A 25,858-nucleotide genomic window follows, 5' to 3' on the forward strand; every position below is an offset into this window, starting at 1 on the left:
GTACTGTGTCTTATAACAATTCAGTGAGAGTCCGTTTACAAGGAATCACTTAGTAATTTTCTGAAAGACAGTATTGACAATTTCATCAGTTAATTCTTGTTTCTCAGGTGTGATTACTATACTTGTATCATCAGCAAAGAGAACTAACTTTGCCTCTTCATGAATATAGAATGGCAAGTCATTAATATATAATAAGAACAACAAAGAACCCAAGACTGACCCTTGTGGAACCCCATTCTTGATAGTTCCCCAGTTTGAGGAATGTGCTGATCTTTGCATGTTATAAGAACTACTTATTTCAACTTTCTGCACTCTTCCAGTTAGGTACAAATTAAACCATTTGTGCACTGTCCCACTCATGCCACAATACTTGAGCTTGTCTAGCAGAATTTCATGATTTACACAATCAAAAGCCTTTGAGAGATCACAAAAAATCCCAATGGGAGGTGTCCGGTTATTCAGATCATTCAAAATTTGACTGGTGAAAGCATATATGGCATTTTCTGTTGAATAACCTTTCTGGAAACCAAACTGACAATTTGTTAGTACTTCATTTTTACAGATATGTGAAGCTACTCTTGAATACATTACTTTCTCAAAAATTTTGGATAAAGCTGTTAGAAGGGAGATTGGACGGTAATTGTTGACATCAGATCTATCCCCCTTTTTATGCAAAGGTATAACAATACCATATTTCAATCTATCAGGGAAAATGCCCTGTTCCAGAGAGCTATTACACAGGTGGCTGAGACTCTTACTTATCTGTTGCGAACAAGCTTTTAGTATTTTGCTGGAAATGCCATCAATTCCATGTGAGTTTTTGCTTTTAAGCAAGTTTATTATTTTCCTAATTTCAGAGGGAGAAGTTGGTGAGATTTCAATTGTATCAAATTGCATAGGTATGGCCTCTTCCATTAACAGCCTAGCATCTTCTAATGAACACCTGGATCCTACTATATCCACAACATTTAGAAAATGATTATTAAAAATATTTTCAACTTCTGACTTTTTGTTCGTAAAGTTTTCATTCAATTTGATGGTAATACTGTCTTCCTCTGCTCTTGGTTGACCTGTTTCTCTTTTAATAATGTTCCAAATTGTTTTAATTTTATTATCAGAGTTGCTGATTTCAGACATGATACACATACTCCTGGATTTTTTAATAACTTTTCTTAATATACCACAGTAGTTTTTATAATTTTTGATAGTTTCTGGGTCACTACTCTTTTTTGCTGTCAGATACATTTCCCTTTTCCGGATACAAGATTTTTTTATACCCTTAGTAAGCCATGGTTTGTTACAAGGTTTCTTACGAGTATATTTAACTATTTTCTTCGGGAAGCAGTTTTCAAATGCATTTACCAAAAATGTCATGAAATAAATTATATTTTAAATTGGGATCAGGTTCACGGTACACCTCATCCTAGTCTGACTACTGTAGGCTTTCCCTGAAATTTGCAGTTGTTAAATCGTTGACTGAACGTACTACTTTGGAGGACTGTTTAGTATTGCTGAATGGAGCTATGTCATATATTGTAACTAGCTGTGCACCATGATCAGAAAGACCATTCTCAACAGGCTGAGCATTTATCTGGTTAAACTTATCTTGGTCTATAAAGAAGTTATCTATCAGTGAGCTGCTATCCTTTACCACCCGAGTAGGAAAATCAATAAGGGGGGACAAATTGAAAGAACCGAGTAATACTTCAACGTCATTTTTCCTATTACCCTCTTTCAGAGAATCTACATTGAAGTCCCCACAAATAATAATTTGCTTCCCCCTGTCTGACAGATAGCACAACAAGGAGTCCAAATTTTTCAGAAATAGATTAAAATTTCCTGATGGGTACCTATATACAGTTACAATTATAAATGTGCCTTTATTTAATTTAAGCTCACAGGCACATGCTTCTATATGTTTCTCTACACAAAACTTTTTTATTTCTATACTTTTTGCACGATGATAACTTTTGACATATATGGCAACTCCTCCTTTCTCCATATTTTCTCTCATTACTTGTGCAGAGAGCTTATAACCACTTACATTTACCTTATCCATATCAGTAACAATGTGATGCTCAGACAGGCATAGTATATCTACACTCCTGGAAATTGAAATAAGAACACCGTGAATTCATTGTCCCAGGAAGGGGAAACTTTATTGACACATTCCTGGGGTCAGATACATCACATGATCACACTGACAGAACCACAGGCACATAGACACAGGCAACAGAGCATGCACAATGTCGGCACTAGTACAGTGTATATCCACCTTTCGCAGCAATGCAGGCTACTATTCTCCCATGGAGACGATCGTAGAGATGCTGGATGTAGTCCTGTGGAACGGCTTGCCATGCCATTTCCACCTGGCGCCTCAGTTGGACCAGTGTTCGTGCTGGACGTGCAGACCGCGTGAGACGACGCTTCATCCAGTCCCAAACATGCTCAATGGGGGACAGATCCGGAGATCTTGCTGGCCAGGGTAGTTGACTTACACCTTCTAGAGCACGTTGGATGGCACGGGATACATGCGGACGTGCATTGTCCTGTTGGAACAGCAAGTTCCCTTGCCGGTCTAGGAATGGTAGAACGATGGGTTCGATGACGGTTTGGATGTACCGTGCACTATTCAGTGTCCCCTCGACGATCACCAGTGGTGTACGGCCAGTGTAGGAGATCGCTCCCCACACCATGATGCCGGGTGTTGGCCCTGTGTGCCTCGGTCGTATGCAGTCCTGATTGTGGCGCTCACCTGCACGGCGCCAAACACGCATACGACCATCATTGGCACCATGGCAGAAGCGAGTCGCATCGCTGAAGACGACACGTCCCCATTCGTCCCTCCATTCACGCCTGTCGCGACACCACTGGAGGCGGGCTGCACGATGTTGGGGCGTGAGCGGAAGACGGCCTAACGGTGTGCGGGACCGTAGCCCAGCTTCATAGAGACGGTTGCGAATGGTCCTCGCCGATACCCCAGGAGCAACAGTGTCCCTAATTTGCTGGGAAGTGGCGGTGCGGTCCCCTACGGCACTGCGTAGGATCCTACGGTCTTGGCGTGCATCCGTGCGTCGCTGCGGTCCGGTTTCAGGTCGACGGGCACGTGCACCTTCCGCCGACCACTGGCGACAACATCAATGTACTGTGGAGACCTCACGCCCCACGTGTTAAGCAATTCGGCGGTACGTCCACCCGGCCTCCCGCATGCCCACTATACGCCCTCGCTCAAAGTCCGTCAACTGCACATACGGTTCACGTCCACGCTGTCGCGGCATGCTACCAGTGTTAAAGACTGCGATGGAGCTCCGTATGCCATGGCAAACTGGCTGACACTGACGGCGGCGGTGCACAAATGCTGCGCAGCTAGCGCCATTCGACGGCCAACACCGCGGTTCCTGGTGTGTCCGCTGTGCCGTGCGTGTGATCATTGCTTGTACAGCCCTCTCGCAGTGTCCGGAGCAAGTATGGTGGGTCTGACACACCGGTGTCAATGTGTTCTTTTTTCCATTTCCAGGAGTGTATTTCATTCTCAGCTTCTAAATCTTGTAAACAAACCAGAAGCTCGTCTACTTTGTTCTTTAAACTCCCAATATTTTGATGAAATATACTTACATTATTTTTAATTATACTTTTATGAGAATCTTTCTTTATTCTAACATTCGCAGTACTCTCCTGTTTGAGTTTCTCATTGTGCTTAGGTCTAGTTCCTATACCAGTGGTCACATGGTGTTCAGATAGGCAGATTATGTCATCTGGGTTGGGTGACTTTAATTCATCAATGGAATTACCTAGGACTGAGATACAACTTGTTGGTGATAAAATTTCTGGTGATTGGTGAAAATTTATAATTGATAGCTGTGATTGATGATCCAATGTGCTAGAATTGTGCTGTTTAATTTCTTTCCTAAACTGAAGATTTGTTTCAATCCTGACCTCTCGTAGAACTTGACATCTTTCTGTCTTACCTATCCTAAAAAAGGTGCTGCTCCAACACCTGTAACCACTGGTATTATACCATTCATGGCAGTGCCTCCCCCCCTTAAATTTCCTGCTATTACCCCAGCCAGTTTCCCCTTCCCTTTCCTGTTGAGATGTAGGCCGTGTCTGGTATAGTCCCACCTACTGAGATAATAAACAGGAACCACACCAATATGAGCCCCCACACCCGATCCAAGCAGCCGTTCCAACTCCAAATTAACTCTCCCAACAGAAGAGTTCAAATGAGGCCGGTCATGACGTCTCAGGACAGATACAAATTCAACATTGGTGTGTCTCGATGCTGACGCAATCTTTACCAGGTCACACTCTATACTGTACCTACGATCTCTGTCGATGCTGTTCCCTGGCCCTCCCACAATAACCACGGTGTCTTCCCCGGTAAATCTTTTACAGAGTGAACCTAAATCCTCTGTCACCTGATCCAGACTAGCGCTTGGTTTGAAAAAATTTGTGACCTGGTATTCTGGTCCTAATTCCTCCTGCAGAAGTTGGCCTACGCCTCTGGCATGAGAACTGCCTAACAACAAAACTTTCTTCCTTTTCGATGACTTTCCTACATTCTTTTTCAATTTCCTATTGAAAGTTTGTTGTGTCCTGTCTACACCTACCTCTATATATACACCTACCTCTATATATATACCTACCTCTATATATATTCCAGTTTTATTCAAAGTACTGCTGAACAAATATGTCTGTTTGACGTGTCAGGATGCAAGTTCGGTCAGAGAGGATGCTTTTCTATCCTGTTCTACTAGAGGGTACTGTCCGTTGTTGGGTGCGCATTGCAGCACCAAGAGTCCCACTTAGTTCGACTCGTTTCGTGCAATTTGCCATTTTGGCGGCACTGTGTGTCTCCTGTCACAGCTGATTAAATTCTAGGTACAAATCAGTGATTGTCTCTCAGCCTAGGCGTTGCGTCTTGTCGTCCTCCGGCTGCACACTATTTTTAATCCCTATCCTGCCCTTTTCAGTGCTCAATAACTTTTGAAATATCACCATTCATTGTTTTCAGACCCTTCTTCACCCTTCGATGGACTAATTCCACTTTAATAATAAGCTCGCGCCTTACAGATCCCGCTATGTAATGTGTGTATTAACGCTATCAGCTCTGATTTCGTCAAATGTAAATGTGCATCTGTCTTGTACTCATCAGTAACAGTACCTGAATGCTAAGTTCCGTAGAGTAATGTGTTCCGAGCAAAATCTTAAGAAAAAAGGAAGACCCGCCCTGGTTTAACAGCCCCATTAAAATACCGCTACAGAAGAGAGCTGCAGCATGGATTTAAGTGATGAAGTGATGACAAGGCCTTGCTAAGAAACAAAGGCTGAACGAAGCGAAAATAATGGTAAGCTGTTCAATGATAGAAGCGTTCAATGAAAGTGAAAGCAAATTTTGGTCAAACGAGCTCACTAAAAACTCTGTTTTGGTCTTGAGAGAAATCTCTAAGCAAATCGAAATCATATATTGAGTTGCTCAGTGACAACACTGGCCCTGACACAGAACATCAAACAGAGAAGGTCGAAGTACTATCTTCAGTCTTCCGAAACTGCTTTATCGTGACAGATCGTAATACGGTTCCACGTCTCAATAATAGCACGAACGCGAAATTGGTGGATAATGAGATGTGCTACCGCAGAACAGAAAAATAACTACAACCGCTTAATCGTGGAAAGGCTTCTCGACCTGATGAAACATCTGTAATACTCAACAGAAATTACGTGAAATACTTGCTGCCTATCTAGCAGTAATTTGTCGGAGGTCCTTGGAGTAACAAAGGGTGTCTTAGCTGCAGGAAGATTCACATAATTTTAGATTTATATCTTTGACGTCAGTCTGTGATAGTGTAATAGAACCAATAGGTTCTCACGTATTATGATATTTTTGGATAAAGAAAATCTCCTCGATAAATATCACCAACGATTACGCAAACAGATACCTAGAGAAGCTGAGTTCACTCACTTTTGTATTATTAAAATTTTTTAAAATAAATATTACCTATTACCCTTCACCTCCCCCCCCCCCCCAATCACTGTGTGTTTAATGGGCGATTTATCATTATTATTTGGATAAAGTTTAGAACAGATATTTCCTTCACAATGGTCTTTTGTACACTTTCCTCATACTAACCTGTATTATTTTCTTTCAGTAACAAGAGATTTACTCACTATGAAATTTCATGAGATACACGTGATCACGGTCAATTGTATCGTAATCTAGTAGGCTGATTATGCAGCAGGAGGTTACAACGTCACATGGTTTCAATGCATGAGTGCAGTTGGCGTTTGTCGATTGCTGTCGACGCTGTTGCTATCACCCCAGGGCGGAAGAGTGGTATATACCTTCTTCATCACGGAAATTCAGATGTCATTCAGTTACACCCCGTGTTTCATCCTACAGAAATTCCTAGGGTATGTTAGGATCTCTATGGCTTCTCTGTATAACCTTTCACAATATCTAATTGTGGCTGCTAATACCATCTTATTTCTTGAAAACTAGCACATAAAGAAAATTCTGTTTTCCCCCTGTCTCCTCCTCCATGGTAAACAGAATCTTAGGATGGATCCCGTTGAGACGTTTGTGAAAACGGTCCAGTTCTTCCCCGCGAATCCGCCAAAAAACAAATGTATCATCCATGTACCGGAACTAGATATTCGGTTTCTTGTTGGCAGTTTCCAGTGCCTGCTTCTCGGATTTTTCCATAAAGAAATTCGCTATAACTGGGCTGAAGGGACTTGGCATAGCGACTTCATTCGTCTATTCATAGTACTCATCGTTCCATTTCAAATATGTGGTTCTTGGTCACTACCTGTGGGCCGATAGGATTCGCATATAAGGAATTAGACCCATTTTGTTAGTAAATTAAACGGCATAGTGATACTGGCGGAGGAATGTTAGTTAGTATTGATGTGGTACCGCTATTCCGCTCACTGACGTGTTGTAACAGTTCAACCTGTTTTTTCCTCCAGATGTTGCACAACTGTTTAAATATTGCCTCATAATTCAGTCGTTCCATAATTACCGAATTTCGAAATCTGTCGGCTCTTGTGCATCTCCTTATTGTTTTTAGAGAGCTCATCTCTGATACTGGTATGCGACTTTCCTGACGTTTACTTAGAACCCGCGATTCGCTTCTGCGTAAACAAGCACTGGAACTGCAATCGTCTTATAAAATTTCAGTATTGCTCCTTTCTTCATTATATTTTTAGCCAGATACCTATATTGCGCGTATATACCCTCACGTTGCTAATTTCTTCTAAATGTTTTCTTCAAACACATATGTGACGTTACAAACCCAAATCATTAAAATGTTTGACCTTTCTATTGTTCTAGTGATAATCACAGTTTTTGCCTACAAGACATTTTCCTTTAAAAAGGGATAATTTTGTCCTCTTTTCTTGAAATTCCAAATGGTTGTCTTGACATATCTAATCTAATAATGTATTCCCCTTCGGATGGCATCATTATCTCCGTCAGCAGTGTGGAGTGGCTTGCATGTACAAGGCAAGTCAACGGAAATTTCTGTCAGTCTTCATTATTCGTTAAAAATCTGCTTTCTTCTATCAAATACATCATCTAAATAAATGTTAAAAGAGCTGAATGGATTGCTGCAACTTTGTCTAAATCGCTTGTGTGTCGCTACAGGCTGCGTTAAAGTACCCTCCATCTAAAATTAGAGTCGTGTGTTTGTTCAGACTTTTTAAAACGTTTATAATGTGTTAATACAGTCTCCTTCTTTCGTAATTCTCCACAATTTATTTCTCTCAACATTATCGTGTGCCTTAATAAAATCGATGAATGGTAAACGGGTTTCCCTGTCCCACTTCCTTTGTGTGGTAGATCTGTTTCTCCGAAAGACCATTCGTTCATTGCCTCAGCTAAAACCGTTAAAATCTTTTCCATAATTTTTGGATAAAACTTTTAATGCATTGACCAGTATGCTGATTCATCTATGATTCTCGACGTCATTGTGGTATCTTATCAAAATAATTGTGATATTACCATTGCTTCTGTCCATGCTTCTGGATCAGTTTCATTTCTCCATCACATATTATCGAAATGTAGCAATCCCTTTAGTGGTATGATGTATTAATTTTTTGGCAGTTTAGCGTTTATTCCATCCAGAAAAGGAGCTTCTATTACTTTATTCATATAAAAATCGTCTACGTATCCTATATCACTTTCATTTGCTTTATTATCTGTGAATAATGTTCTTTCATACCACAAGTAATTGTAATGTTCTGCCCATTATGCTTGTCGGTTGTTATTTACTAGTGAAACATCTTTTTCTCTTTCATTGAATACTTTAATTGCTTTAGAAGCCATAATTTTCGTTCCGCGAATATCTTCTAGTCCTCATAAGCGTAAACCAAGATTCCTGACGATGTCGTTTCACGCTCGATTTGCTACATTTTTCTCTTGTTGGTATATCTGATGATTCTCCTGTACGGTATATTGCGATACATTAGCGTCTTATTTCTTGTTTACAGTTTTATCTAATTCTGGTGTAAAATTTTTTAACCCTTTCTTCCTTTTTATCGTTTTCTTTCTTAACTGGAGTTTCCGTATTTTTAAAGTCCTTTTCTGTTTCTTCAGCTTCTCTACACTCTAGTTCTTGATTAAGTCTACTCTGGTAGAGATCCCGTATGTGTATACACTGCATCAACAAAATATTTATCTGTCGTTTTCATTGTAATAATATTATTCCCAAAGAAAATTTTGTCATATTCACCTGAATTGTATAAAATTATTTCATGCTTAAAATAATTGACGCCAATGTTACAGTTTATCTGTCAATTACACAAGCTGTATTTGCTTTTATATGTGACATGTTGAAAACAAACGTTGGGAACAAAACAGGATGTCAGAAGTAAGTGAGAAAGTGGTAGGGATAGTAAGCAAATCTGTAAAGGGCAATGCTAATTCTCGAATAAGATATAGAGGGTGTCGGTGAAGTGAAACAAGGGAAGACATGGATTTCTGTTCAGCTGAATACAGGATAGTATGAACAATGGTAGAAAAGTTATATTCGTTATGAATAGGAAGGTAAGGCAGAGAGTGAGTTACTGTGAACAGTTCAGTGACAAGGTTTTTCTCATCAGAATCGAGAGCAAACCAACACCGACACCATTAGCTTAGGTACACATGCCGACGTCGCGAGCAGAAGATAAAGAGATAGACCAAGTGTATGAGGATGCGGAACGGATAGTTCAGAGTGAAAAACGAGATGAAAATCTACTACTCATGAGAGATCAGAATGCGGTTCGGAGTAACAAGTACAAAAGAGGATTACGGAAGAATATATGCTTGATAGTAGAAATGAGAGTGGAGAAAGACTGATTCAGGAATATTGTGTTAAAGAAGCACAAAATGACGAGGTATACTTGGAAAAGCCGGGAGATACGGAAAGATTTCAGTCAGATCCCATCTTGGCGGGGCAGAGATTTAGAAATCAGATGTTGCGTAGTAATGTGTACCTAGCAGCAGATATAGACTGAGTTTGTCAATTTAGTAACGAGGTAGAGTAGACTGGGAGGAAGAATCAGTGCCACAGAAGTGGGACACGGAGATACTAAGTATTAAAGAGATTCACTTGATGTTCTCTGAGGCCGTAGATACTGCGATAATGATTACCTTCGTATGTATGTCAGTAGAAGAGGAATTTCCACCTCTAAAAAGAGTAATCGTAGACGTAGGAAAAGAAAGCTTGAATGTCAAGAATGTAACTGAAAGGGAACCGTGGGTAACAGAAGAAGTAATTCAAATGATAGATGAAACAAGGAAATACAAAAATGTTAAGGAAAATTCACTAATACATAGACACCTGAACGTTATGAATAAAGCAAATACGAAGTGCAGAGAATGTAAGGTAAAATGGTTCAGTGAAAAACGTAAAAAAGGCGAAAAGGGAATGGTTGTCGGAAGGACTGACTCAGTTTATGGTAAAGTCAAAATAAAGTTTGGTGAAATTAAAAGCAAGGAGGTTTACATTAAGAGTGTACCGGGAATTCCACTGTTAAATGCAGAGGAGGGAGCGACTAGGTGGAAAGAGCACACTGAGGGCCTCTATGACACGGAGGACTTGTCTGATAACGTGATAAATAAGAAAGAATGGATAAGGGGTCTTTGAAAGTGGTAGATAACATTCAAGTGGAATATATAAAATCATTATTGGAAGTGGCTACAAAACGACTACACATGGTCGTGTGCAGAATATATGAGACTGTATGTATACCACCAGACTTTCGGTAAAAAATCATCCACTTGCTCAAACGCCCAAGCATCAAAGTTCGTGGACGGACTAACATAGAGAAGAATGGAAAACTAAATTGAGGATCGGTTAGAAGACTATCATTTTGGTTTATGAACGGCAAGGTCAGTGGAGAGGTAGTTTTGATGCAGCAGCTGGTACTGGAAGCAGGACGAAAGAAAAAGTAGTAAAATAAAGACACGTTCATAGCAATTACAGAGATTTCCATCTTGACAGATACATCAACTGTACTGATATTTAAGATAAATTTCATTTGTTGATCCGTTTCAGCTGCACAGTTTGAGTAGGATTACATGCTGCGACCACTCAGTATCTTCGGCAGATCTAAAACAAAGCTATATATTTACAATTCTAATATTTTAGAGTGAGTAGAAAAGAGTAGAATTGTACATAAATGTAGAATTTATCGAAATAGTGGCCTCAGCAACGTATTTTTATTTACTCATAACCACATATCAGATTACTGTGTTTTGCATCTGTGTTCACTGTGTTAAACAGATGAACGCAGGAGTCGGGGAAGGAGGGAGGAATGGAAGGGGCACAGCAAGTGGAGTGAGGTAGAGTGGGGGAGGGGAAAGGAAGCAGTGAGCGGGTAGTGCTAAAATTACAGAACGTCTAATTCTGTAAATTCTCTTTACAGTACTAGCAGTATAGAACAATTGGTATGTAAATACAGACGGAATAAAATGGTAAAATTATAAACTGGAGCGAGGAGCATCGATATCTGGCAAATAAGACAAAGGTGGGGGATGGTTTGGGAGGATAGTGGCAGCGATGCTATTGATTTAACAGGAGAAGGTCTTATACGAAATCTGCAAAAAGTAAATTACACCAAATCTTTCTGTTAGATTACGAGAAAAGATCCTTAAAATTGTAGAAAGGTATAAAATAGTACCCCAAGTTGAAATACAGTAGCGAAAACTGAAGTAGTATTTTAATATTTTCCAGTTGTGAAACTTCGTAAATATGAAAATGAGAACTAACTTTTTTCGCTAAAATATTAAAAGTACAGGCTGTAACAGTGGATGTATAAACAACGGAAGATATAAACGTCTTACAATTACCGATGTCGGATCATGTAAATATCCTAAAACGGCATGAAGTGTCATTACATTGCATATTTTTTTGTGAGAAAGATATAGGAAGCATAAACCGTAAAGGCCATTAAAATCAATTATAAACGGGGAAATTTGTGCGGCTGTTTGGTTGGTTGATTTGGGAAGTATGGGGAAGAAATTCGGCATTGCCCATCCCGGAATTCTTCTGAAGTGATTTAGAGAAATCAGGGAATACCTAAAGTAGGTTGGCCGGACCCGGGTTCGAACCGTCGTTCGACCGAGAGTGAGTCCAGTGTACTAACCACTGCGCCAATTCGCTCGGTTTCTGTGCAGGTACTAATGTCGTGGAGAGCAGGGCATGACAATTATATTCCACTGCATTGGTTCTACTTTTGGCCGTTGTACGGCGCAAATTTTTACAGTACCGGTACTTACGGAAGCCAGTCTGCACACCGTGCTACTGCCACGACGGTGAATGAGCTGATGTGACGTCCGTGTTTGTTCTCGGTGAGTGGGCTTGTTGATCGCACGTGCGACGCGGAGAGAGTGAACTTGGAGAGAGGCCTTCAAAGTTCTAAAAAATGCACTGTTAAAACATTGTCTTCTGATTTAATTTGTTGCCAGGTTCCTGCAGACGGTGTGTAAAAATATCCATTTCTTCCAGCATTATGAGGAGACGTTCCTTAGGTTCATTGTGCAGCACTTCCGGAAGCGTATCCATAGTTCCAACATGCTTCGACGGAAGAAAATACTCAACAAACGGTGTTTTATCATTGCGGATTGCAGAGTGCTTTTTGTCCTGCCTGTCTAACCTACGTAAAGTTTTGGACATTTTACACCCTTTAGTTTACATGAGGGTTCTCCAGAAAGTAATTTCCGTTGGTCGCGAAATGGAAATCACAATTAAATCTAGAAATGTTTTATTTGCAACAGTTAGGTCCACCTTCTTCTCTACATAGTCGCCGCTCCAACTTCAAGTTCTGTCGTAGTGTGGTATCAACTTTCTAAAATCTTCGGCATAGAAAGCAGCTGCCTGTGCTTTCAGCCACTTATCTGCCACTGGTCTGCAGCTCGTTTCTCTGTGGAAAAAATTTTGTCTTCATAGCCAGCAGTTCTTGTAAGCCGAGATGAGACTCAGGGGGAGCCAATTACCTACTGTATTGCGGGTGATCAAACACTTCTCGTCTGAAACGCTGCAGGAGCGTCTTCATTGCCCCTGCAGTGTGCAGCCGAGAATTGGCATGAAGAAGGAACTGCTCGACAGTTGTGTTATATGGGCTGCATGACACATGGGAAATCTCTAACCAAGCTCTCATACTTGGCCTGAGACGCTATTCCCTACGCTTCTTTACGTGCTCATTGTTCACTCAAAACTGAAAAGAGCGACGCGACATGATCGACGGGCATATAGAGACACTGACCAATACATCTGGGCTACGTTTTACCGGATTTTCCCAGTGGTGTCCATTTCACGACCGATCGGAACTTACTTTCTGGACAACCCTCGTATACTCCTGCTGCCAGTAATTTAGAGGCTCTTCTATTCACGCGGTGCCTCAGTCTGAGTCAAATAATGTCATTACTCTTAAATCCTACATGCAACCTGTTATTGAGAAATTGCCAAGCAAAAATATCCGAAATCCACTCGTTTTCAGTCTGGACAGTTTTGTGATTTTCTGGTCCTCCTGTTCACTAGTTAATGTGTTGCCTTTGATTCTACGCTGTTGTTTTATTTTCATTTTCTATAGTAAGTTAGTTAACATTGAGACTTTATGGAAGTAGCTCACTGAACGTGCTATTTGACAGCCATTTCCTTTTCCCTCTTATGATCGCTTACCGGCAGTTTTTAAAACCTGTTAATCTTGGATCGAAAATATGCTGTCTTGATTCTTTCAGGATGCCAAGATCTAGCGTCAGTAATAACGCCTGTGTACGTCGGGTTTCTGTACACGCTAAATCTGCGTCAAACCTCCTCTCTTGTAATCGTAAGGTCGAGATAGTAAACTGCTCCTTCATTTTCGTGCTCAACCGTAACCCTAATTTTTGGGAGAATAATACTCCTTCTCTCCGCTATGTCATTAACATGGCTCTGCTCTCATTTAACTAACAGAATATCATCATCCAAATAGCAGTAACAGTAATCATCTTTGCTGGCTGTTGCAAGTTTATTACTGAAAATTTGGTTTTGTAAGTGACTAAGGGAAGTCTGAGCCATAATACCAGCCAGAGAATATCCCATGGCTACCCTACAGGTTGGTAGTATATCTTGGCATAAAACGTGATATGGTTATTGCATGATGTCAGTTGTAGAAGATCCATTAATTCAACTATTTCTTCTGTAGCCAGGTTGTCCCTAATTATCTCTAATGTCCGTGGCCTAGCACATTAGTATGCAAATTCAACACATCTAGGGATTCAAAGATGAAATCAGCTTGTATGACGGTGTCCTTAATTATGTCCGCAAACTCGTACGATTTTTTTAAAACTTTGCTGTTCGTAAAATGTGTATAGCGTTTCATCCTTTGTGCTAACGTTGCATTTGTAGGTGCATTAGGACTCTGTCTCGTGCTGGACGTAACCGTAACGGATTTGTTCATTTTACGAAGTTTGACCTTTGTGAGCGCGTCGCGCGTTCGCTGTTTTATGACAATATGAAGCTTTTTTCACAGTCAGAATACAGAATATCAGAGTTTCGAATTTCGCGTTTCAGTTGTGCATGTAATTTTTTTGTAGGATCTCTAGTCACTTCGTTAATCTCATCTTCAGAGGAATCTTTCTCGGTGTTACTAACATAGTTTTCGTCACTCATAAGGACCACAGTGCAGAATTTTCTGCTCACATGCTTACGACTTATGTATCTTTAACTTCTTCTTTAAGTTACCTATAATCCTAGTTTCATTATTACAGCTATCTTTTGACTGGAACTGTGTTTTTAGTGCATTGCTACTTAAACAGCTAGGTCATCATGTTTATGTGTTCCCTGTATCTTTACTTCCTGTAAATTGTTCATTTCCATAATTTATATTTATACTTTTTGTGTTGTTATCCTATTTTTAAGAAGTTGTAATATTTAATGACACCTCATCAATTACTAGGTCACCCACATAATTCCACTTCTGTAATTTTGAGGTCTTAATGTCTTTCAGTATTTACACATCCATAGTCCTACTTCTACAGTATTAATATTTTAATTAAAGAATAATACAGTTTTTTACTTTAAAATTTCATAGTTTCATTCTTTGAAAACTTAAGATACTACCTCCGTTTCCTCTACTTTACTGTCACGTTCATAATCAATGATTCTATTCCTTTGTACAGTTTTCGCACCTTTTCTGGCAACCGAAAGTCCTTTACGTAAATGAATTTTTGCAGTTTAAATATAATAGCCTTTTTTACTAAACCTATAGTATCCCTTGCTCAATCGCCCACACCGGCCTGTTCTCAGTCCCCCTTGCTGTATGGTATAATTCTGCTATTTCATACCTCGCGGAGTGGTCACGCGGTTTAAGGAGCCATGTTACGGATTGCGCCCGCCCCCCCCCCCCGCCCCCGCTGGAAGTTCGAGTCCTCCCTCGTGCATGGGTGTATGTGAGATTCTCAGCGAAAGCTAGTTTAAGTAGTGTGTAAGTCTAGGGACCGATGATCTCAGCAGCTTGGTCCCTTAGGAATTCACATAGATTTGAACTATTTAGTGCTGTTTACATTTTACATGTCCATTGTTCTACTCTTATTAGAATTTTAACAAGAATTTTTACATAAATATACGTTCTGTAATTTAGCGCTACCCCTCATCTTAAAATCAAGACAGCCCCACATCATATTACGTGTTTCCCTTTCCCTCCGGCAACAAACCTCACTCCATTTTCCCTTCTCCCTCCACCCCTCCACGTCCTCCCGAGCCACCAAAGTATCTACTCAAAAATTTGACCGCAGTTCCGAAACACAGTACGTTGATATGTGTTTCTGAGTACAACAGATGAGTTGCTAACACAGCTATTTCGGTAAATTCTACTTTCCTTTACTGTTCTTCTCTTATCTACTGATTGCAAACTGGTAGATGGTACATCTCACTTTTTCTTGGTTTTTCGATCCAAAGAAGATCCTGCGTAATGGATGAACGTAATCCAACTAAATATTTGCAACTGAGATGGAACAATAACGACAATTATCTTAAACACGTCCATAGGCTACGTCGATCTGGAAAGAACATTCGACAGTGTGAAATGATGGAAGACGTTCGATATTCAGATAAAAATAGTGGTAAGCTGTAGGGAATGACGGGTAACCCACTGTGCCAGAAAAACCTCGCAGCACCAAAAAGTAATTAATGAAGAGTAAAGATACTTCGGGGATACATTTATTTGGGTAATTTTTTTTGTTTTATTTTTTTTTTGTTTTTTTCTTTTTTTTGTTTGATGCGGCCCGCCACGAATTCCTTTCCTGTTCTAACCTGTTCATTTCAGAGTAGCACTTGCTACCTACGTCCTCAATTATTTGCTTGACGTATTCCAATCTCTGTCTTCCTCTACAGTTTTTGCCCTCTACAGCTCCCTCTAGTACCATGGAAGTCATTCCCTCATGTCTTAGCAGATGTCCTATCATCCTGCCCCTTCTTCTTATCAGTGTTTTCCACATATTCCTTTCCTCTCCGATCCTGCGTAGAACCTCCTCATTCCTTACCTTATAGTTCCACCTAATTTTTAACATTCGTCTATGGTAATAAGAGTAAAAACAGCCGACCAGTTGCAATGGATAAAGTAATCTTTACCTAGGTTTCGACAGATTTAAATCTATCTTCTTCAGAAGGCGGCCTGAGGACAATGAACATCGTAATTTATATTAAAAGGTATGAAACATAAGTGAAGAATAGAGTTTAACACATAATAGAAAGCTCTTGTATTACAAAATATGAGAAGGACTCATGGTACTTACAGTATTACATTAATATGGAATGATATGTCACTGTCGTTTTTACAAATATCTGCATAGATCCATTAGTCCAAAATAAAATATAGCCCTGAAAATAGCGTTTGTCATGTAAATAAAAATTAGTGCATGGAAGTTGCAGAGCACACAAGCGACTGAGTATAATCGGCCAGCGTATTTACACCGCCGCCAGGGCAGGTGGCGCTCATGTCGCGAACTATGTGCCGATTGGCGTACTGAAGCAACATGTAAAATATCAATATTAATTGCGTCCTTAGATAAAGTAACAATAAATAGAGGGAAAGCATTTAACACACCGTTATAACAGTATGCGAGCCTTGGGAACATTAATGTAGATATATACATCAAAAAGGCAGGTGGCGCTTACGCCGTGAGTTACATGCAGTGGCATATACAGCCAGAATATAAAAGTTACAATACAATATTAGTGAAGCACACACACCGTATATAAGTCAAAACTTTAGAAATTATCAGTCATGGCTCTTAAGACAAAGATTACGAAACCTGGTCCACAATCCAGTTAATACACATTCTCAGGGAGCCAAGGTTTTAGAGTAAGAGAAAATCACATGAGGGCCGATGTAGTGGCAGCCGTACATCGTGAGAAAACCACATTACATAAAAGGTAGTGAGTTTAAAGATTTGAAAGTGCATTATAGCTTACTGAGAAAATAGACTACTGAGGTTACCAGCATTAATGTTATACAATAAACAGTACGGGTTTAAAGCCTTCGAAATATTGTCTACAGGCAAGTTTCAACTGGTCGTTCAGTATATTACTATCTTTGAGCTCTAGATGTTTAATACTTTGTAACTCTTCCCACAGATCTAGTCTACGCCTTTTGACTTGTCTGTGTAGGATAACCGTGTCTTCTAACTGTTTAGGCGTATGGCCGGCTACCAAGAGGTGTTCAGGAAAAGTAGAGTTGTGAATATTCGCTCCTTTTTTACCTAATAGATGTTCTTTATATCGTGTTTTCACAGCTCTGCCTGTTTGACCAATATAATATGAGGGGCAGTTATTACAGGTTAGTTTGTAAACACCTGAATTGGAAAACCAGTCGCTGGCAACCTCTACTGAATGTACAAGATTTCTTTTTAAACTGTCATCTGTAGAGAAGGAGACGTTACAGTTATATTTTTTATTTAGAAGACGTTTAAACCTATACGATATATTACCCAAGAAAGGGATGAAAATAAATTTTTTTGTTTCTTTGGTATCCGTGGGGAGGTTGTTGCTCAAAGTCGAACAATTTTGGGAAATTTTCTTATTGAGCAAGTAATCGATCATATTGTGATTGTACCCATTATACAAATATCCCGGTTGATGAAACCATAGACCTTGTAAAAAAGAATCTTCTTAAGCATAAAAAACTAAGTGAAACTCAGATTGCGGAACTCATTGGTTTGCTTAAGGTCGTTTTAAAATACAATTATTTCATATTTAATGGGAAAATGTATGTACAGCCAGATGGTCTAGCAATGGGTAGCCCCCTCGTCGGTATTTTAGCAGTGGTTTTCATCAACGCCCTGGAGATAACAATCTTCAACTCAAGTTCAGAATTACGCCACAAAATCCGCTATTATGCACGTTAAGTTGACGACATCATCATTGCTTTTGATGGCACTGATCATGAGATAGAGCATTTCTTCAATACTTTCAGTGGTTTACATGAAAAAATTTCCGTCACAAAAGAACTTCAAAATGAAAAACGTGAACTTAACTTCCTCGATTTAACAATTTCTATACAAGATAATACCTTCCATTTCAATATCTTCCGCAAAGAAACATATTCATATAATGTCATTCCTGCTGACTCAACTCATCCAAAAGCTCATTAACTGGCGTTTTTTCATTCCGCCAGTCACCGAATGGTAACTACTCCTTTATCACCTGCGGATCAACTAAAGGAATTGGATGTCATCAAAGCGATTGCTGCTAATATTGAGTACAATCATAATATGATCGATTACTTGCTAAATAAGAAAATTTCCCAAAATTGTTCGACTTTGAGCAACAACCTCCCCACGGATACCAAAGAAACTAAAAAATTTATTTCCATCCCTTTCTTGGGTAATATATCGAATAGGTTTAAACGTCTTCTAAATAAAAAATATAACTGTAACGTCTCCTTCTCTACAGATAACAGTTTAAAAAGAAATCTTGTACATTCAGTAGAGGTTGCCAGCGACTGGTTTTCCAATTCAAGTGTTTACGAACTAACCAGTAATAACTGCCTCTCATATTATATTGGTCAAACAGGCAGAGCTGTGAAAACACGATATAAAGAACATTTATTAGGTAAAAAAGGAGCGAATATTCACAACTCTACTTTTGCTGGACACCTCTTGATAGCCGGCCATACGCCTAAACAGTTAGAAGACACGGTTATCCTACACAGACAAGTCAAAAGGCGTAGACTAGATCTGTGGGAAGAGTTACAAATTTTAAAAAATCTAGAGCTCAAAGACGGTAATATACTGAACGACCAGTTGAACCTTGCCTGTAGACAATTTTTCGAAGGCTTTAAACCCGTACTGTTTATTGGGTAACATTAATGCTGGTAACCTCAGTAGTCTATTTTCTCAGGAAGCTATAATGCACTTTCAAATCTTTAAGCTCACTACTTTTTATGTAATGTGGTTTTCTCTCGATGTATGGCTGCCACTACCTCGGCCCTCATGTGATTTTCTCTTATTCTAAAACCTTGGCTCCCTGAGAATGTGTATTAACTGGATTGTGGACCAGGTTCCGTAATTTTTTTCTTAAGAGCCTTTACTGATTATTTTAAAAGTTTTGACTTATATACGGTGTGTGTGCTTCACTAATATTGTATTGTAACTTTTATATTCTGGATGTATATGCCACTGCATGTAACACACGGCGTAAGCGCCACCTGCCTTTTTGATGTATATATCTACATTAATGTTCCCAAGGCTCCAATACTGTTATAACGGGAGTGTTAAATGCTTTCCTTCTATTTATTGTCACTTTATCTAAGGACGCAATTAATATTGATATTTTACATGTTGCTTCAGTACGCCAATCGGCACATAGTTCGCGACATGAGCGCCACCTGCCCTGGCCGCAGTGTAACTACGCTGGCCGATAATACTCAGTCGCTTGTGTGCTCTGCAACTTCCATGCACTAATTTTTATTTACATGACAAACCCCATTTTCAGGGCTATATTTTATTTTGGACTAATGGATCTATGCAGATATTTGTAAAAACGACAGTGACATATAATTCTATATTAATGTAATACTGTAAGTACCAGGAGTCCTTGTCATATATTGTAATACAAGAGCTTTCTAATATGTGTTAAACTCTATTCTTCACTTATGAATTCGAGGGTTGGATTCCCTCATTTCCTCATCGAGGACTCGCACTGCCTGGGCTACTCTCAGGGTGTATCTTCGACGTGGAAGGGCTCCAACCGTGCTTGTCGCGTTGTTGCACGTTTGCGCGCCGCCGCCGCCGCCGCCGCCGCTTGGTCGCCGTCTGTCGGTGCTCGCCGCTTCGTCTTCTGCCGCCGCCACCTGGTCGCCGCTTGGTCGCCGTCTGTCGGTGCTCGCCGCTTCCCCTTCTGCCGCCGCCAACTGGTCGCCGCTTCTTCAGCCGCCGCCGCCGCTGTCGCCGTCTCTTGGTGCTCGTCGCTGCCGCCGTCTCTCGGATTTCGGTGCCGCCTGCGATCATGGACGCCCCAACTACCACCATCATTTACACCTCACCTCACCTTCACCTGCCCCCACTGTAACGTCATGGAGTGCTTCCTCTGGCATTCACCCGTCTCATGCACCACCCCTACTCACAGTCTCCTCCCCATCTATCTCCTCTCCATCGATGTATCCCCACCTGTACGTCACTCCTGCTCCTACCCCTGCTGCTGCCCCTGCTGCTTCTCCCGCTCCTGCCTCTGTCCCTGCTCCCAACCCCCCTCCCCCTCCTGTCGCCCGCCGAGACGACTTTCCCCCTCTCCCCCCTGCGACTACCGCTGCTTCCCCTGCCAGAGTCTCCGCCCGCCGCGCCACAGTCGCCACCACAGAGCGCCCTACCCTCTCATCCGGTGCTACTGCCTCACAGGAGGGCCCTGCCTCCCACCACCTCCCAACCCATCCAGTCCCTCATCCCTCATCCCAGGCAACACCCGCCAAAAAACCTTCCAAATGGCCCAGTGGCAACCTCTCCTCTACTCCTTCCTCCAAAAAGCCACTGCCCGCCCCACCTCCCAGTGACCCCGCTATGGATACCACCCCACCTCCCTCCTCTCCAGCCCCCTCCCTGTATACATTTGTCCTAGCCCACCCTGATCCGAAGTTCCTGGATGCCCGCACCCTCACCCTTGAAATCCGGAATTACATCCCCAGTGCACCCATCACCCAACTTATCCCTCGCAGAGACTCTGTCCTCATAAAGTCTCCCTCTCCGCCCTTCCATACTGATCTCCTCCGGCGCCTTCCCCGCATCACCTTTGGGCCCCACACATCCCTCACCCCATTCCTTACATCCTCCTCTCCTCGTCAACCCCAACCGCCTCGTCGTCCGCTGACCCTCACTGCCGTCATCACAAAACTAAGCCCTGTGGTCACGGAGGCTGAGGTGTTGGCGGAACTGAATGCCCACCCCTCCCTGGAAGTCCGCTCTGCCCGCCGTATTTACAACTCCTCTGGCCCTACTTTCCTCATGCGTATCTCTACAGAGTCTACCTCCTCCATCGTCCACCTCCTCACGCAGGGAGCCCTGAATTTCAACCGCCGCCACCCTGTTGACCCGTCCCGTTCCCCTCCTCAATCCTACCGCTGCCAGCGTTGTCTTCTGTACAATGACCATCTCACCCAAAACTGCAAGTACCCACCCACCTGCCCCCATTGTAAAGCCTCCCACTTCCTCAAACAGTGTCCCAACCTCGCTTCCCCCCCATCCTGCAACACCTGCAATGAACCTCACCCCACCCATTCCTCCAAATGAAAAGCCAAGCCCCCTCCCACCAACCCTGAACTCACTGTCCCCGTTCGCCCCATCGACCCACCTATCCACCCTAACAATTCCCTCCGCCCTCCCCCTACAGCAGAAGACATCATCCGGTTCCTCACCGTCGTCCTGCAGAACATCCACCCCTTCCAGCGCCCCCACACACTCCAGCAGACTTCCCTCGCTGCCCGCTCTGTTTTCCACTTAAACACCTACGCCACATACTCCCACAACCAGGCCCACTTTACCTTCACCCACCTAGACACCCTCGTTTAAGCCCCTCTCTCCCCTTCCCACACCCTACCCACACCCAACCCCATGGCTCGTCAACAGTATCGTCTCCTCTACCTCAACATTCGCTCCCTCCCTGCAAACAAATACCTCTTCCTGCATACCCTCTCCCAGCACCAGGTTGACTCCTTCATCCTCAGTGAAACCTTCCTCCAACCCCACCATGTGGTCCGCATCTCCCCTTATCTCCTTCACCGCACTGACAATCCCCTTCCCCTATCTCGAGGCGGGGTCGCTATCGGCCACCTCAGGCATCTCCCTGTCCAGCCACAACCCCTCCTCAATGACCCGACCGAACACCTTCTCCTCAGCCTCTTTTTTCCCTCCCTCACCGTCACCTGTGCCACTATCTATATTCGCCCCGCAGCTCCTCTCCCCTTTGACTTCATTTCCCATGTTGACCATACCTTCTCCACCAATGTGATCGCCGCTGACCTCAACATCCCCAGCCGTGACTCTGCCACCCTTCGGCGGTGGCATCAGTTCCTTGCCACCCTCCATGGTGACCTTGTTCCTCTCCCACAGCCCACCCGTCCTGAAAGTAACTCCACCCCCGATGTTATCCTCGCTTCCCCCAACCTCCTTGGTCGCATTGCCATTGATGTCCTCGATCCCGTCGCTAGTGACCATCTCCCTGTCCTTCTCACCATCTCCTCTACCCGTCCTGCCACTGCAGCCTCCTGCCCACCTGCCCCTCCAAAATCTGACTACCACCATGCCAATTGGGATGCCTACCGGGAATCCATTGCCTTACAGGTCGAAAGCCACCCCCTCACTTTCCACCACCCCGATGACATCACCCATGCCTCTTCCTTCCTTCAGAAGACCATCACTGACGCTGTGGAGGCTCATGTCCCTACCAAGCTCATCCACCCTCAACGCCCTACGCTTCCTCCACAGGCCGTCCTTTTCTGCGTGAATCCCGCAGGCTCTACCGCTCCTTCCTCCGCACTCGTGACCGGGATACTCTCACCCGCCACCAGCAATTACAGCGGCATATCCGGAACCTCCTTACAGCAAAGAAACGCCGGGACTGGCGTCAGACATGCACACACCTCAACTCCACCCTCCCTGTCAACTCCTCCAAGTACTGGTCAGCCTTCCACCGCCTTACTGGTAGCCATCCCACCCCGCATTATCCCATCCTCCATGACGATCGACCCTTTCCTGACAACCTCAGTAAGGCTACCCATTTTGCTTCCCACCTGTCCGAGGTCTTCTCCATTCCTGACGATCCCCATTTTGATTACTCCCTCTTCCCCACTGTCCTTGACCGCACTGACACCTCTGTCCCCCCGCTCGCCCCTAGCTTTCAGTACTTGGATCGGCTACCCCCCTCCGACATCAACACTCCCATCACCATGCAAGACATCACACTCGTCCTCCGCTCCAAACGAAACACCACCCCTGGTCATGATGGCGTCACCTACCGTCACCTCAAGGAATCCCCTCCATCCTTCCCGTCTGTCCTTGCTACCCTGTACAATGTCCTCCTCTCCACTGGATTTTACCCTGACCTGTGGAAGACTTCCCGTGTCCTACTGTTCCCTAAGCCTAACAAACCCCCCTCTGCTACCTCTTCCTATCGTCCCATCTGCCTCACCTCCGTGTTCAGTAAGGTCTTTGAGGCCATCCTCTCTCGCCGTATCCACCGCCACCTTAACCAGCACCGCCTCCTTCCTCATACCCAATGTGGCTTCCGGCCTTCCGTCTCTGCTGACGACCAGCTCCTTAACCTTACCCATCTTCTTTTTCTCCAACTAAACTCCCGTCGCTCTGCTATCTGTGTTTCCCTTGATCTCCAGAACGCCTATGACCGTGTCTGGCATCCCGGGCTCCTTTTCAAACTCCATACCTATGCTCTCCCCATCAACTTCGTCCGTCTCGTTGCTTCCTTCCTCTCCCATCGTCCCTCCTATGTGACTATCCACAATTCCAACTCCCGTACTTACTACCCCTCTGCCGGCGTGCCCCAAGGTTCTGTCCTTTCCCCTCTCCTCTATCTCCTGTACACTGCTGATATGCCCAAACCTCCCCCTCCTGTTCATCTTCTCCAGTTCGCTGATGACACCGCCTTCCTAGCACTGTATCCTACCCTTCAACGGTCCCAACGTACCCTCCAAACCCACCTTGACCAATTCACCGCCTGGTGCAACCAGTGGTTCCTCCGTGTTAATCCCTCCAAGACCCAGGCGATCATCATAGGCCGCACCACCCGCTCCTTCCGCCTCCATGATTTCTACCTCACCATTTACGGCCGTCCTATCCCCCTCACTCCTACCCTCAAATATCTCGTCTTCACACTCGACCGCCACCTCACCTGGACTCCCCATCTCCTTACCATCCAAAACAAGGCTCACAACCGCCTCCGCCTCCTGAAACTCCTGTCTGGCCGGACGTGGGGTCTGCATCCTTCCCCTATCCTTCACACCTACAAATCCATGATCCGCTCCATCCTTTGTTATGCCAGCATCGCTTGGACTTCTGCCCCTCCCCGGTTCTATAAAGCCCTCCAAATCCTCGAACGCCATGCACTCCGCCTCGCCTTCCGCATCCGCCTTCCGTCCCCCACGTGCATCCTCTATGACCTCATCCCCTTCCCCCACCTTCTCCTTTTCCTTGAACACATCCGCACACTATATATTGTCCGCCGCCTTGATCCCCCTCACCCCCTGGTGTCTCCCTTCCTCTCCACTCCCAACCAGTTGCCGCGCCTTTACCGTTGTGTCCCTCCCTCTCTCCATCTCCACACCCTCCATCTCCTTTCCCAACACAACTTCCACCGTCTACCACTCCCGGATGATGAGCTTCGCCCTGACATCTACCCTTCCTACCAACTCTAACACCCTCTTCCTGCCTCCTCCTCAGGGCTCCCTCTCCTCCCCCTCCCTCCTTCTGAGCGGATTTCCCCTCCTACTCCCCGTCCATCTCTTGTGCCTTCTTTCAGTGTCTCAGCGCTCCCTCCTGCCCTGTCTTCCCTTTTCCTCTCCCGCCCCATGTGTCTCCTGCCTCTTTGTGAACCCACGGTTGCCCCTCCTCTCTTCATCCCGCCGCTTCCACAGCTGCCCCATGCTCTCCCCTCCTTTTCCATCCTCTCTGCCCTTTCCCTCGGCAGGTCCCACCTGGTAGTTTTATTCTTCGTCGTGTGTGCTCCAAGTGGGTTTTAAGTGTGTTGTTTCGGAGTGTTTTTAATACTGTGGCCAACTTTTAACCTGTGCATGCGCATCCAGTGTCTTCTGTGTTTTAAGGATCGCCAACTGTGTTTTTTAACTTTCTGGTGACTTTTTTTAACTGTCCCCAATGAACTTCTACATGTCAGTGTATTTTTACCTCCATTTTCTCCCCTTACTCTGTTTTATGTTCCCCTTTTTTACCGCCTTATGTATGTATTATTTTATTCTTGTTTTAGTTGTCATTCACTCGGCTGAAGAGCGGCGGATTGTGCTGCTGACAGCCCTCCCCTGCCCGTATGGGGCAGGGGCATGAAATCACAATAAAGAAAAAAAAAACTAGGTAAAGATTACTTTATCCATTGCAACTGGTCGGCTGTTTTTAATCTTATTACGTGGAACCGTTACTGTTAGGCAGCTATGTTTAAAATACTGAAATTCGTCTATAGCACCACATCTCAAATGCTTAGATTCTCTCCTGTTCCGGTTTTCCCCCAGTCCATGTTTCACTACACACAATGCTGTACTCCAGACGTACACCCACAGAAATTTCTTCCTCAAATTAAGGCCTGTATTTGATACTAGTAGACTTCACTTGGCCAGAAATGCCTTTTTTGCCATAGCGAGTCTGCTTTTGATGTCCTCCTTGCTCCGTCCGTCATTGGTTATTTTACTGCCTAGGTAGCAGAATTCCTTAACTTCATTGACTTCGTGACCATCAATCCTGATGTTAAGTTTCTCGCTGTTCTCATTTCTACTACTTCTCATTACCTTCGTCTTTCTCCGATTTACTCTTAAACCATACTGTGTACTCATTAGACTGTTCATTCCGTTCAGCAGATCATTTAATTCTTCTTCACTTTCACTCAGGATAGCAATGTCATCAACGAATAGTATCATTGATATCCTTTCACCTCGTGATTTAATTCCACTCCTGGACCTTTCTTTTATTTCCATCATTGCTTCCTCGATGTACAGATTAAAGAGTAGGAGCGAAAGGCTAGAGCCTTGTCTTACACCCTTCTTAATACGAGCACTTCGTTCTTGATTGTCCACTCTTATTGTTCCCTCTTGGTTGTTGTACATATTGTATGTGGCCTGTCTCTCCCTATAGCTTACCCCTGCTTTTTTCGGAATCTCGAACAGC

The sequence above is a fragment of the Schistocerca piceifrons genome, chromosome 5 (assembly GCF_021461385.2).
Source record: "Schistocerca piceifrons isolate TAMUIC-IGC-003096 chromosome 5, iqSchPice1.1, whole genome shotgun sequence".
NCBI classification, from domain to species: Eukaryota; Metazoa; Arthropoda; class Insecta; order Orthoptera; family Acrididae; genus Schistocerca; species Schistocerca piceifrons.